Source organism: Humulus lupulus, chromosome 6, assembly GCF_963169125.1.
Source record: "Humulus lupulus chromosome 6, drHumLupu1.1, whole genome shotgun sequence".
Classification (NCBI taxonomy): domain Eukaryota; kingdom Viridiplantae; phylum Streptophyta; class Magnoliopsida; order Rosales; family Cannabaceae; genus Humulus; species Humulus lupulus.
In genome coordinates, this window is record NC_084798.1 from 187,352,811 (window position 1) to 187,369,523 (window position 16,713).

General features: G+C 31.6%; 1 long non-coding RNA gene across 5 annotated transcripts; it reads left to right on the top strand.

Moving 5' to 3' along the window:
- The first annotated feature begins 10,298 nt into the window (after positions 1–10,298).
- On the top strand, positions 10,299–16,470 carry LOC133782833 (uncharacterized). Of its 5 annotated transcripts, none has more exons than XR_009870727.1 (7): positions 10,299–10,420; positions 10,499–10,567; positions 10,672–10,725; positions 11,481–11,567; positions 15,354–15,738; positions 16,104–16,208; positions 16,367–16,470. It is a non-coding gene; the product is annotated as an uncharacterized LOC133782833 (long non-coding RNA). The 5 variants fall into 5 exon arrangements; XR_009870730.1 differs by having other exon boundaries at positions 10,301–10,420; positions 15,354–15,491; XR_009870728.1 differs by having other exon boundaries at positions 10,305–10,420; positions 15,354–15,441.
- Positions 16,471–16,713: the final 243 nt, after the last annotated feature.

The following is a 16,713-nucleotide window of genomic DNA, read 5'->3' on the forward strand; positions in this document are numbered from 1 at the left end:
TTTAGGGTACAACAGTTTCCACCATTAGTTGACACCGAAGTGACATAGAATGGGCCTCGAGGCACCTTCGTTTGGGTCCCCCTAAGGAAGATTTCTGACTATGTTGTTGTAGTGTCCCATAATATTTACTTAGCTAGCTAGATAGTAGTAGTAGTTAGTAGTATGTTAGTTACCGTGGATTTTGGTTCAAGTTAGGACATAGTTGGAAACTCATAGCAACAGTTATGGGTTTTATAATTTTAACCTATAGTTTAAGAATATTAATTATAACATAAGGTTTGATTAATATTGTTGGTCATAGATATATATTTATTATAACCTATAGTTTAGATAGAGCTAATAAGAGTGTGACACTTGTCATAATTATGATTATTAAGGAATTAGGTATCTTGATGGATAGTTTTAATAAAAGAAAGATCTAGAAGCTCTAGAACCTTTCAGCAACTATTAGGATCGTATTATGACTCAGTCAAAGCTGTTTATCTAATTCAAAATTATGCTGAAAAAGTGCAAATTCGTGTTTAATATATCAACGTATACTGATATATCGCAGCATAGTAGCCGATATATCGCCTACGGAAGATACGGAAAGCACGTCGACTTTGCACGAACAATCGAACGAGGCTCAGGAATATAGGGGGAGGCGATATATCGACTCCATATATGTATTTTTGAAAGTTTGATTTTTGAATTTTAAAAAATTACTCTTTACCACTTAGACCTGCCTTTGAACGATTTTGACCGAATTTTGGGCGTCAGTTGAACGAAAATTCAAATCTTTTTCATTTTATAATAATTTATTTATTCAAATTAAAAGGGGTTAGTTTCACTCCTTGAACTCTATAAATAGGACCTAGTGTTCAGCTATTTTCTTCATTCTTCAAGCATTTGATTAGAGCCTCCAAGGTGCTAGTGTTACTATAGATAGATACACTTGGGTTTTGGGTTAAAGCATCATCATTCTAAGCTTTTATAAACACTTGGGAAGTGAGAAATAGTGAGATTTCGGTATTGAGGTTTAGACCAATCTATAAGGTCATTCAAGGTATTTCTATTCCTTAAGTCCAGTTCTTTATGATTCTTTAGTTTCTTTATTCTGATCCTAACTCTTGTTATTGATTCTTGATTAGGTATTTAAGTTTCATGAATCTTAAGGTTCTTCTTGGTAAGTTTCTTCTTGATGGTTTAGTTCTCATTTCATCTTTATTCTTTAGAGATACTCACCATTTTTACTGTTGGTTTATAGGAGTGTTCTAATCCCGTTCTTGTTCCCAAATATCCTGATTTTGGTAAGGAAAATAGGATAGATTATATGTGCTTTTATGTTTATGTTATTATATGTTTTACGTTATGATATGTATATTTATGTATGAATATGTCTTGTAGTCTTTGGGGCTTATAGTTGCTTAGCTAGCAAACACCAATGTTTTTATGTTGCTTGGGACTTATAGTTGCTTAGCTAGCAAACCCCAATATTTTATGTCACTTGGGGCTTATAGTTGCTTAGATAGCAAACCCCAAGATATTGATCATTTTCATGGTTTAGAGTTATGATTTACCCTACCTCGACTAGTAGAGGACCTAGATGGGTTATCATATACTACCATGTGATCTAACCTACCTCAATTAGTAGACAGAGGGCCTAGATGGTTTATCACATGCCATGTTAATGAGTTAATGACCATTAATATTGTAGTCCTATATGATATATGTTTTTATAGTCTCATTCCTTGCTGGGAATTAGGCTCATTCCTTTATTTTTAGTATGATGTAGGAAAATAAATATGGAGGCGGAAGGATTCTTGGCAGCTTGGCTTGTGTGTTGAGGATGAATGGACTGTGTGTCGATCGAGGATGATGTCATTTAGTCTTTTGAATTATGTTTCTTTTGTAATTCCGCAAATAGTAGTTAAACAAATTTAAAGTTTATGTTTTATGTTTTTATAAACAATGGGTACCCATACCATATTACATTTTATTTTATACTTTTATGTTATTGATACAATATTTATTTTGGATTTTCAATAAAAATATGTTATTTCTTATGTTTGTATCAAAATAATAGTAGCTATGTCTAGTAGTTTTTAATGGTCCAAGGTCTTAGAAATAGTTGGGTCATTACAGTTGTTTTCAAGGTTAAGCTCTTATAAATTAAAGAATAGGACTTAATAATGTATTTCAAGTTTGACTAACCCTAATGCACACTTTTGAGTTGTAAAACGCCCTAAACTACTACTTTGTAAAACATCTCCATACTCATAAAATTATAGAAGAAAGCCACTTAACATATGAAAATCCAGTGGGGCCTTGCTAAAACATGCAAGTTAGGCCCAATAGTTTAAAATAAAAATGAAAGTATTTATGCAACGTTTAAAATAAACAAAGTTTAAGTCTCACTGATAGTTTTTAAAATTAAATTCCAAATCATCGTCCTTTAAAATTTAGCGTTTAAGTTGATCATTTTTATTCGCCCATAGGATACCCCCACACCATACACACTCTGACGTCAGAACTCCTCACATTACAGCGCGTGCCAAAGAAGAAACCCTATTTACTACCTAAAAAGGGGAAAAGTAATGGGGTGAGATAAAAGCCCAGTAAGGAAGTACAAACAACATACAAAGAAAACACAAAAACAACATAATCACATCGTGAGACTCATACAACATCATATCCATACATCATCATACATCATACTTAAACGTCATGATCATACATCATCAATAAACGTCATCATCAGACATTATCATAAACGTCATCATCATACATCATCATCATATTCACACATCATTAGCATATTCAAACATCATCATCACATCCTTATGAACATGCCCCCCTTTCTTGTCCATATCACATCTTGAGGTAAACAGGAGGCTCTGGTCCTTGAATAACCTCAGCGCGTCTGCCATATGAGTTATGTCATACCTTAGAAACTCAGGTTATGTCTTATATCCTTAGTAACTCCTTTGTTGTGTCGCGTTCAGTACGCAAACAACCATTTGCTTATTTATAAAGCATACAAAACACACGCAATCCAATCATATCAACACAAACGAAATACATGATTCATCAAATTCATCATATCATCTCAAAAGAGCATTTCATACTTCATATCACATAATACATCATCATACATATCATATCTTTATCCTCATACAAACCAACCTTACCGTTTCATAGCATAAATATAAAGATTCTATATAACGTCCTTACCTCAGGTCCAAGCAAAGCAAAAATGGGAAAAACTTCACAACGAGCCTATAATCATAATCAAATAGTTCTCTTTAGAATCACATGAGATTTCTCGTGCCCAACACATATACCCCATGTGTGCATGGGCCATGCACACATGGTACAAATTGTTCATAAATTCTAAACATGCACATTTTTTACATAATTTCACAAAAGAATAATGCCAATTCTACATATTATCCATGCATGGTTACAAAGTAAAAACTATATGTTTGAATAATAGGCATATTTTTTAATGTAAAAGTGCATTTGCATGCGACATGCATACGTGCAAGCGTTGTTAAAAAGTGACGTTAAAAACGATAATTCCTGCATGCTTATTTCTAACTTTTTCAAGTAAAAAAAATTCAACAACATGATCTCTTCACCATTATTTATTTCTTTAAATCCCTAAGTTTGATTAAACCACTTAATACATTATTTTTACTTCATAAAAATAATTTATTTAACCTTTTTCTTAGTTTTTCATAAAATAATAATTTCATTTATTATTTTAAATTGCATAGGAAATAACAAACACATGAAATTATTTAGAAGTACTTATAAAAATTTCATGTTTCCTTTAGAAAATAACATTTTCTTTTAAATCAACAAAATTACAAAGTTAAGTGTGGGAAAAATATATTTTCACTTGTATTATTTAAGATTTAAATTATTTAGTGTAAACCCACTACTTTTAAACAAAATAATTATTTTGAACTTAATAACATAAACTTTCAGCAACTATTTATTTTGTTTAAAAATCAAAAGGGAATTTAAACCCAAACATTTTCTCATTAAAAATAAAGAAAACCGCACTTAATAATAATGTGAAAATTCATGGTTACATTTTAAAAATATCAATTTAGCATATACATAATTTAGGGTAATAATTTATTTCAATATACACACATTATTTCTTTCATTTAAAAGACATTTCTTATTTTTAACCAAAACTTCCAGCAACTATTTAATCACTCAAAAATCTTAAACATGGATTAAAAAATGTATTTTTTTTTCATAAAATATATAAATAAAATTGTAGGTATTAATTGAGTAAAAATATTATTTTAAATGTGAAACAAAATACCCTTTTATTAACATAAAATCAGCACATTATTTGAGACATCACTTATGCATGCAAATCATTGTTTTACCAATTATACACAAAAATCAGCAAGCATAGTTCATCATAAAATTCATTTTAAATTTATGCTTCTCAAAACTCAAATACAATCTTTATGTATCACTAATATATCAATTATAAGAGACTTAAGACAAATTCCCAATGTAACCAAATAACCTAGCATATTTCTAATGATTAAATGGGACATCAAAGAAAAAGAAAAAAAAAAAAAAACATGCATTGATAATGTTCCCATAGGCCGAAACCCACATGACATAGACATAAAATACCAATAATCTCATTCACATACACATGGACCCTAACATGTTTATACACATCTTTTAAGTATTTTAATGTTACCATTAGCATGAAATAAATAATCAAACCATCTTAAATCATACACACAAGGCCGAAACATCCATAGTACCATTTACAAAATTATATCGCCAATTTTTCGCGCCCTTTAAGAAAATAATACATTATGTCTATAACAAGAGCATACAACAAGATCATGGTTGCTAAGGCATACCCTAGTCGAAACATACATGCTCAAAGGAAAGAAAACAACCTTCCAAGGCCCACAACAAGAATCCTTAGCATATTTCAATGAATGTCATATAAAATAAAAATCATGAGGAACAATCTAAATGCATAGAAATAAACCATAGACAATTCCCAATATATCCAAAACCATAAACAATATTTTTCTCCCATGACCAACAATAGAATAATGCCACAAACTGAAACCACATAAAATACCAAAGCCACACGCCTAGGTCAAAATCCTTCATGCATCAAAATAAAAAAAATAACCATCGATCCATATAACCCAAGAAAACATAATAACAATAGGGCTAAAGATCTCATTACCTCTCTTGATTGTAAAATCAAGAACCCAAAATATTCACCACCTTTAACCAACCCCTAATGATTCAAAACGCACAAAAAGAAAAACAATAACATTAACATGAATACTAGAGGTTAGAAAAAAATAAAAAGATGAGGATATAGATGAGAGGATTTAAATCACTTAAGAATCAAGAACACCAACCTAGAGTTCTTTCAAAACCTTCTTCTTCCTCCTCTCCTTTTTTCTTTCTTTCTTTCTTTTCTCTCCTCTCTCTAGCTTCTCACATTCACTCTCTCTCTCTCCTCTTAGCCGACGACTCCAATGCACAAATGGCCTCTTCTTTTCTTTGTTTCTCTTTTATCTAACCTAAGGCACTAACTAGTCCAAATAGAAAAAGGGTAAGTTTCCTATTTGTCTATATTTTCATTCATTTTGTTTATTCGAGTTTCTTAAATAAAGGGATTTTTCAATTAAATTAAAAGAAGAAAATACCCCTCCTTCCCAATTTGCCTAGCCATCATCCACTCACATCATCAAATTGCCAAACATAATAGGAAAACATATCCTTCCCTTTCACACTATGCCACACGCCTATATCCCCTTTCCCTTTCTTTATTTTTTTTCTAATTAAATAAAATAATTCAAATAAATAGAAATAATGTGTAGGAAAATTCTACTGCATGTACATCATGCAACCATACACATGCACACACTTAATTACTAAGGTGCATCTCTATTACCATGCACCTTGGTACATTCAATCAAATCTCATTTCATTCACAAATTAAATTAATAAAATAAATAAAACAATTAAATTCACACGATTCTAACAATTAAAAAAATAATTCATAACACTTAACAATTAAATAAAACAAAGCACAAAATTATTAAAATAAAAAAAATTTGGTAGGCTACATGAGTTAAGTCATTGATCTCAAATAATGGGTTACACTCACAAAAATGAAATTAGGCTTTCGAGTAAACTAGTTCATCTTGGCCAAATTAACAGTTGTCCGTAAGTAGAAAGAGAACATAGTTGACTTTAATTTTCCACTTATGAATTTGAGATTGTCGCAAAATTAATTTGAAATTAGTCTGACCTACCTTAAGGCTGGTCCATTAATTGTCAAAAATATTTATCGTGGTTTAATAACAGTTGTTTTTATATGTTATTTTGAAATTGTTGCATTCATGCATCATGTTTACTATTCCGAAACTCGATATTTATATTTTATTATATTGAAGATATTTATTTTATTATTTCAGTAGTCAATATCTTTAATCAATAACCTCTTTATTATTGTTGCTTTACTCAATGAACAAAAATTAAAACGATGATAGTTTTAATTAAAACATAGTTGACTTTAATTTTCCACTCATGAATTTGAGATTGTCTCAAAATTAATTTGAAATTAGTCTGACCTACCCTAAGGCAGGTCCATTAATTGTCAAAATAATTTATCGTGGTTTAATAACTGTTGTTTTTATAAGTTATTTTGAAATTGTTGCATTCATGCATCATGTTTACTATTCTGAAACTCGATATTTATATTTGATTATATTGAAGATATTTATTTTATTATTTCAGTAGTCAATATCCTTAATCAATAACCTCTTTATCATTGTTGCTTTATTCAATGAACAAAAATTAAAACGGTGATAGTTTCATGATAATATTGTATTAATGTGAAAAGCATAAGTTTGTCATGAAAGAGGAATGTCCTCAATTGCCAGCTGTCACAAAAGCTCATGAAGAAAATGAGGGGAAAACTTATACATGATCTTTATTTATTTTCATGTAGATCTAATATTAAAGATATTAAGAAGAGATAACCTAGAACATGTTTCTAAAATTGAATTCAAAGATAAACAAAGACAAGAATACTTACAGTATACGCAGCAGAATGAAAGAGTCATTCCTTCAGTTTCTCTAATTCTTGTATCCTCTCTGTAGGAGAGTATTATCAAGAAACTGAACCGATCTTCTATTTTCTTCACAGTTTTCCAATGTATCCTTAGAATCACCTACACTAGTGTGGGAAATTCTCAACACATGAGATAGATATAGAGAGAAGAAGAGAAAATAACAAAGAGGCTTAGAAAATGACTTGTGTTTAGAGAGAATCTAAAACTATCAGAAAATCTGACTTGTCACTACACCAAACACCCATTACCATAACACATCATTATAATACTATTTAAAAAGAGTTATGGTATATTTATATATATATGTGTGTGTGTGTGGGAAAAAAAGGGCGGTAATTTATTTTGGGAACCCGCCTGCCTTATACTTTTTTACTAATTCCTTCTTCTTTTTCAGAAAAACTCCCCCATTTTCTTCCGTCTCCGAAGTCAATCCATGCTTCAGCTCTGACCACCTAACCACCATCCTCACAACCATTTTTCTCCGAGCCAAGCTCTAAATCTCAGGCACCCGTGAACCCAACCCCCAAACCAAGTGACACCAGGTGCGAGCCCATTTCTGCGTGCCTTTGACCCAATGCGACTTCCATTCGCGAGCCACCACCAGGCGCGATTCTACACCCGTTCCGCTGTAGAGCCCCGAGTGTGCACCAAGCTGGAGCTTGAACGATCCTGAGTTGCAGAGGAAGAAAATGGTGGCTGGGTATAAGGCTTACGCCGTTGAGGGGTATATTTGGATTTTTTGTCTTGAATGATGCTTGAGTGAATAGTTTACCGTTCCTTACCAGAAATTTTAGATTTTAGTATTCTGATTGTGAAATATGTAGATATAGTTTTGGAGGTATATAGTCAAGATCCCTTCAAGATATTTTAGCTATATACAATCACAGATTAGTATTCTGATTGTGAAATATGCTCACTAACTTGTTACTTTTCTGTTTTTGGTGCAGAGGGGAAGTGGTTGTATCTGTCAAGAATCTTGTTGGATTTGTGCTGATCAATGCGGATGGTAGCTGGTCGTGTGAGACCAAAAACAAAACAGAACATCTTCCTAACCCAGTAAGTAGCTTTAAAAATCGATGCTTTATGAATGGAGCTTTTTAATTTCAGTACTTTTATATGTCAAATGCCTTTGCTTATTGTTGTCTTTGGTTTAGTTTAGTTTGTTGTTCACTTTACTTGGTTTTTTATGTGATACTCATGCTAGCTGCTTCTATCTTTTTTTATTACTGGATTTTACTGGGTGGTGGATAACTTATGGCTATCTAGAAGTTGGAAGATTGAACTTCTGAAGTTGCAAAATAATGATACAGTATTTATGTTTCTTGATCATTCTTACCAAGTACTAAGAGGTTGTTTTTGCTTTTTTTTTTCTTGATGCATTTACCAGTTGGGTAAGCGGGGTGCGGGGTCTTGGATCAAGAAGGCAGTGCATCTGGAGATGTTGTTACATCAGTTAAAAGGTAGGCTCTTATTTGTTATTTTTGTTTACCTATTTATGTAGTTTCTGCTTTAATAGTTGGTGTAATTTGTTTTAAAACTCTATGTCTACTCTTTCATATAGGGGCATATGGGCAATGATAGCAGTTTTTCTCGCTTATTGCTTGCTGCAAGCCCCATCATCGTAAGTCCTTTGATATATTTTTTTCTAAACAAACTTTTTGCTTTGTACAATTGCTTAATTGGCTATGTTATTCTGTTCTTCTAATATATCATTGTACTCAGCTACCTTGATTTCAAGGTAGAATTTTGGTTTTTTGTCAGACTAAGTTATCTTCCTTCAACGTTTATTTTGTCTCCCTTTGATAGTTGCCATTTGTAATCTATTGATAAATGTTTGATTAGCATGCTTAATAATATTAATCATGAAGAGAAGAGTGACTGGTAGCAGTAGTTTAAAAAAATTCCTTTATTGGGAAGTCTTTAATTTAGTCACCTTTCCGTGTAATTAGTTACGCTGTACAGAATAACGATAATATTTTATGGATCTTTAATAATGATTGTTATATAAAATATGAGTTTCATAGTTCACTAGGATTTTTCTTATTTTCTAAGAGCTGACAATTATTCTGTATTAGTATATGTGTGTGTGTGTGGTTCGCTCCCTCTTAGTTTTATATGAAGCAGACCAGGGCTGTATTTTTTATCATTCTACACAAGCCTCCTTATTTTTTGGATCTATATTACAGGAATGGATGCTCAGGTAGCTTACGGCTTTCATCATTTACGTAATGAGAAACCTTACCTAGCACAAGGACCAATTTCTAATAAGGTCTGGTTTGTTATCTTATTATGTGAAAAGTCTTGTGATTATGGACTATTACCAATGATTTTTTAGAACTAAAATTGTTATTTGGATATTTGTATCTTGATGTAAATGTACCCTGCTGGAAAAAAGGCACAATGCTTATTTATTTTACCAGCTAAACTCTTCTAATTGATCGTCGCAGCTGATCTACTCTGGTTATAGTTATGGTCAAGGTTGGTTCTTTACACCTTGTACAAGTGATCCACGATTAAGGTGAAATATCTTTAAGTTTAAGCAGTTTGTTTTGTTAAGAGGGTTGTTCTGCTTTATGATTTGTTGTTTGCTGATGGAAATAATTTATCAGCAAGTAGGATTCCACTTTGATTTAATTTTATTCTCTTGTGCTTTTCTCCTTCTAAAATTACTGGGGCTCAAGGGGTGAAAGCACAAAGCATATTTTTAAATGATTCTCTCCTGTTGTGGTTGATAATTTGTTCAGAGCTATAGTCATTAAGAGTAACAATATTCTTCCTTGATCATAATTTTCATTTGCTTACACGTCTTAATACTTTTTTGGCTCAGGGGACTAACAAATATTTTAAGGCTGCATGTCAAAAAGGTCAATTGCTCAGAATGGGAGCAAATTACTGTTCCGTCAAGGTACGTTTGTGAGTTTGTTTTATTTGCAATATAATTTTATCTGGCAATGTGTTTCTTCTTATTCTTCTTAGATAAGTACCATCTCTGTCGCTAAGTATTATCATCATTTATACATTTTTCATTGATATTCTTATTCTATAAATCTCATTGTAGGCGAGTAAGTATTTCACCCATTTGAACTCAAATAGATGGCACTTTTATTTATTTGCTTTTGTTCTGTTTATGCTAATACTGTAGTTTTATTTTCTAATCAACCTATAAGGAGAAAAACATAATTATGTGAATGTGACTTTCAATTTTCTCCTTTTGTTTATTTTTGTCCCTTGGTTTATTTAGTAAGAAAAAGATAGAAGAAAGAAAGTGTTGGCTCCGTAGATTTGAGGTATGAAAAGGAACTTATATAATTTTCTTTGGAAATAGATGGTGAGTAAATTCTTAATCCTTTTTTGTTGATTTTCAGCCTGGTACTCACCTGGACCAAAAAAATTCTAAGCAAGCTTTTCCCTTTTGGTTTGCTTTTGTTTCTTTGGTTAGTATTCAGATCATGCGATGAATGCTATCATTGATTATGATGTGCTATCCTTTTTGTTTTTGTACTTCTTTTCACATGTTTTTCTTCTTAACGTTATCCAGCCAAAAGGAGAGGACACTGATGTCAAAAGAGATGATCTTGCAAGGGCTCTAATGGTATGCCGTAATTGAATGTGATGCTCCATTGTTATAGTATTTGTAGGTGTTGAATTTATCTATGCTCTTTGTTATGATCTTCTAGTTACCAAACTTTATCATTCTAACAATGGAGCACTTGTAATGCCCATGGTAACCATGCCGTAATTGGCATAAAGCACTTGTAAATTTCATGGTCTAGTCTATCACATAAAATAGAAAATTATCTTTCTTTTTTTTTTTTTTTGGCATTCTCTCATCTGCTTGAATTATAAATCATTCCTTAATATTTACACGTATAGTTCTATGGAATCTTTTTGCATGACCAGATTATCTTTATTAAGTTATTCTAATTTGTTCTTGCTGTGATTTCCCCCTTTCATGTTTCCAATTAGTGGTTTTCTCTATCTGGATTCCTATTGCAATATTATTCCTTAGTTTAGCATATGGGTATTGCCTTAGGGAAGATAAAGTATATATGTGTATATATATGTATTTATATTGGAATTGGTGAGCACAATAAGAAATTTAATAGAAGTAGAAAACTGTTACAAGATGCATAGGTATCTCTGGTGAAGATGACTTATGAGTGTTTTTAATCAATTGAGTAATTTCTCTTTGGTCCTTGAACCAAATTTATCATAATTTTTTTTTTTTTGATGATTTGAGCCTTGAGACAAGCTGGGAGGAGCACTTTTATACTTGCCATAAATTACAAGGGTTGTAAGAGCACGTTTATACAAATAACCAAATTGTAATATTTTTTTGTTCTGTAGGTAGCTTTCTCATCAACACCTCTTCTTGAGCCATATGTCATTCCCTTGCTTCTTGAAAAACTCTCTTCTTCTCTGCCATCATCAAAGGTTGGTTCCATCACAAAGAATTTATATGATTACATAGGCAACATAATTAATTTTTTTGTTGTAGAAAGTATATTTGTATCAATTTTCATGCTGACTCTTTATGTATTTTCTTGAATTCCTGAATGACTTGTATTTTCTTTAACACATTGCTTCATCCTTCCTAGTAGTACACATTGCTACTCTGTTAAGTCCAGACCTCATTTGATGCACTTGTTGTTTTTTTTTAATGTTACATTTGAAGTCTGTTAAAATAATTAAGATAAAAGTGTGTTGGCTTGGTGTGATTATCTGTAAATTTCCTTGTCAATTTTCTTCAGGAACTTTCATATCTTATAAAAATTATCTATACATATGCATACGCACTTTCAAAACTTGCAAGCCTACTGGTACACATTATGCATTTTGGCCACTTTACAGTAAGCTAAAGTCACTAATTCTTATTGCAGAGCTTGGTGATTTGTCATTTATTACAACTATTTTTTTCTAGTTTTGTTGATTAATGACTTTCATAGTTTCTTCTTTGGTTTTGTAAGATTTCTTGCTGAATTATGTTTGATTTGGAATTTCCAATCAATGTGTTTTATGTTTGTTTCATGACTGTTCTTTGGGTGGCCATTATTTCTATTGCAATGGTGGTTTCATGCCATTTTATTGAATTATGATATTTGCCTGACAATGTCTTCTTCTTTTTGAATGTTTACAAGTAAAATGTGCTAGAATCATGTATGTTTCTTTTACTTATTATTATAATTTTTTTTGCCTTTTTTATTTATTTGTTTGTTCTTTACTTGTGGTTTAATAATATAGACTTGTGCTCGGTTTTAATATCTCTATAGTTCATTCTAGTTAGCTAGGAGAAGTGGTATTAGTGATGTGACTCCATGGATTTTGGTATTGTGAAGTAGAACAAGTCAATATTTACAGTAAGTTAAAGTCACTAATTCTTATTGCAGAGCTAAAACAATGACATTATTTTGGACCTTTATAGTCTGTTTAATAAAGTATGTAATTGTCTGTTCAGTGATCTTCCCCCCTCCAAAAAAATAGAACTCTGAATGAATAAAGTCTGTCTAGTCAACTTATTTGGTTTAAGTGTGAAAGTGTATCTGTTAGTATTAATTTTTTTTTATTTTTATCAATGCTTTATTTGTGCTATTTATTTTCTCTTACAGCTTGGTGGAGGTTATCTATTTGGGTTGCCTTTGGGGTTCGTTGCTGATTCTATTGGTGCAACAATTGGTGCTACAGCTGCATTTATTCTTGATAGAACAGTGAGTATTGTAGACCATAGTTTTCTTTAAGGACAATTAATTTTTTAATTTTCTTTAACTAGATTTAAGATGCTTGCAAGTTGAAAGTGCTTGTCATATATTAGACCATATTTTTCCTCATTTATTGTGTTTAGTTTTAATATTTGATTATAGATGCTTGCCTTATATTGAGCTCTAATTTCAAAAAATAAGAGAACTTCACTGGTTCTATAGCAGGATTTTACATGACCAAACCAATGTTTGATTAGCTTATATTTGATTATACTCTGTTTGATTAGCTTAATGGTCCATTGATTGTGAAGAAAACATAAAAACTAAATTCTTCTTTTGCTCATTTTGGATATAGCATGCTCTCTTTTATGTTAGTAGACTTCCAAATCTTTGAAATTAGAACCTTCTTTGTTTACTCTATGCAAGTAGGATATGATCTTCTGATCCAAACCAATAGTAATTCAATCTAGAAGTTAGTTGTACCAAACTAGTTTTTTAAGCTGTTGGTCTCGACAGAGTTGTTAATTAGTTGTGGTGCTTAAGTATAGATGACTGTTTGATCTTATATGTGTTCCTAGTTATGGTTGTTGTGGTGGTATTGTTTTTGTACCAGTGGCAGTAAATAGTTATTTAAATATTTATAACTTGATTAGTGTGCATTAATATAATTAGGGGTGTGCATAACATGGTTCTCTTGTTCTGTTTTGATAAATGTTCCTTGCATATTAAACTACACATTGTGGAATGTGTCCAGTATATAATATAAAATATTCAAAAGCAGCATGCTCAAGTGGTAGATTAAGTAAATCTTGCTGTTTAGGTTATGGAATCTCATTAATCATAAATTAAAATTTTTACTATGTCAATGGAATTAAAATACACATTGTGGAATGTGTGTTCAGTATATAATATAAAATATATGCTCAAGTGGCAGGTTAAGTGTGAGTAAGGGCGTAGTAATATTGTTTCTTATGTGTATTGTTTAGGCTCCTCCAGTTTATCTACCAGAAAGGAACTTGCCTCCACCTCCTGCATATGTGATGAACAACCTGGTGATTGAAACCAATATGTATCAACACCATCCACCCCAGAAATTGATATGCTCTGTTATGTTTGCTTCTTACTTAGGGATAGTTCAAAAGTGTTCTTCTTCTTTGTATTTTTTTATCTGAAAGCATGCTGTATAAACTTTATTGCATGGTCCTCTCTTGATGATGCCTTGTCTTCTGTTTTTATAAGTATTTTTTCGTTGTAACAAAAGCTGTCTTTGAGTTGTTCCTTGTCACTGCCATGTGCATCTTATTCAATACATTCAGTGACTTGAAGGTATGTCCTTGTGTTGACTTAAGTTGATTAGTGAATAATATTGTAAAGTTTGGCAAAAATGCAAATTGATACCACTAGTAATTTTGCTGACTTTGAACTTCTCTTTTGCAGCTTTTTTTTGCTCACTTTGAACTTCACTTTTGCAAAAATGCAAAAATGCAGACATATGAGTAAATTGAGTTATTATTGTAGCTTTTTTTTAATCAGCTTTGGCTGACCACCAGTTTTGGGCTTTTATTTTGCTTGTTTCTTAGTTTTAGCTCTCGGACTTGGAAATTGTGATAATCAAGTCGTGACCCAATTTTTGTTTAAATCCTTTGATGCTTTCCTCATATTAATCTAGATTTTAGGATTCTCATCTTTAATAGCTGAACTTTCTTTTTTTCTTTTGGCAAAAGTGACATGTTTTATGTTATATTTTGGGGCATGTTATTGTTCAGTTGAAGGTGAAAGGGTTTGAAATACAAAGAGAATTCCCATTACTAATGGAATAGTAGTCTAATTTGTAATTAAGGCCTTTATATTGCTTCATAATTTACTGTCATATGGGAACAACAACAAAAGGCTGAAAGATTTCATAATTTGTAATTTACTGTCGTAAGATTTTCTGGTTGTGTTATGCTTCAATGAACTTTGATTTATAATATAATGGAAGAACTTTATTAGAGGCTGAAATCAGACACAAGATGATCTGAACCTCATTTGATAAACTAAAGTTAATACATGATTTTTCTGCTTCTTTGGCACAATTATAGACACCATTTTATTATTTTTTCCAATTCAAAATGTTGACTTTATAGATAATAGAATTGAATCTTAGGGTGACTTGTGATCAACAAGTTGCTTGAAACTGATCTACAAGAGTTGTTGCTGTTCTTTTACTTTTAGCTGTTGCTCTTCTTAGTGTGTACGAACTTTGTGTTGTGTATGTTACAGCTAGTTCAGCAATTGCGTATCAGCAATTGCCTTAGCAATTAACCTGCTCTTTATATGTAGAATGGTGTTTAATGGTACATGCAGTTCTCTTGTCTGAAGTTTTGGTCATTTGTTTCTATGTTTTCTGCCTTTGCAATAGCAATTGAATCTATTATGTGCAAGATTTATAGTTTGCCACCTATTATGTGCCACAGAAAATCTGTTTCTTATTGCAAAGTTTTAATATTGATATTTCTTTCCATGCTTATTTTTGCATGACTAGAGCTAATTTTCAGATTAAGCATGCCCAGCATCTTACACCTGGGACTGCAAACCGGTTTGGTGAACTAGGGATTATTGCTTCAGTACAGGTTCATCACAGCTCTCTGTTGCACTCTAGTAACATACTGTAACATTTAAGGTTGAGTTTTGAATTAAATGTTGGTTTCTGTGTGTGATACTAGATATGCATTTTTTTTTAAGAAACTACATAATTTAACAATGAAGTGTAGATAATCACTACAACAAAGTGAAGTAATTGTCACTTAAGGTTCTTATTTTAATACTTTTCCATAAAACTTGTGTAGAATTTGGAAATATCTTGTCTTGAAAAGAATTTGGATATGAGACTCGATGTAGTCACCAAAGAAACTAAACCTGGTCTAACTGTAAGTCTTCTTCTATGTATGATATTAACTGAAAATCTAGCTTTCTAGAGACTACAGAGATATTGATTACTGCTAAATTATTCATGTTATATTATAGGAAGATGACATGCTATTTAACTTAAACTAATCTAGATTTCTGATGAACACTTAGAATCTTGTGCAACTGGGATATCTAACTGAAACTAATCTAGATTTCTGATGTTTTCACAATACTAATTTACTAAAAGCTTCTGCAGCAATACCTGCTAGGCTGTGTGTTTTGCTTTAATGGGCATTGAGTGTGGTAAATACTGTTCTTTTCTTCTGTACTGTGTTATTTTTGTTTCTTGCCACGTTAATGCTATTGTCTCTTATCATTTGCCCAGGGTTGTTGAGATCATCTGCACTTTGGTCAGGAAATTATCTCCTAATCCTAATAGTGCTACTATAATGGCCATGGGTGTTAACATCTTGGCAAAGAGATTGAAATGGTAAGCTAATCATAGTTGAGTTGCTCATTTTAGTTTGAAACTTTATGAAGTTAAGAATAAGTTTTATACAACAATGCTTATGGTTTAAGACAATTAAAAAAAAAACTGCACTCTATATGTTTTATATATTTCTCTAAAATGGTTGGATCCTTTTTCAGATTGGGGTTCTTGATTGAGTTTCTATCCCATGCTGCCATTGTTGGGTTCATGGGAGGAGCTGCCATTACAATTGCCATTCAGCAGCTCAAAAGATTGGTTGGCATAAAAAAGAATTTCACAAAGAAGACAGATATTGTCTCTGTTTTGCGCTCAGTGTTTAATTCAACCCACCATGTTGTAATATGATTTCTTAAGCCTAGACTAGTAGGCTAAATATTGTAATTACATTTGAGTGATTAATAAAAATCTATTTATGTTACCTTATTTGGCTTCAACTTTCATATTTGTTTTCCTAGTTTTGTGCAAGTAAAAAAAGATTATGTTTCTCTAAGCTAATATAACACAT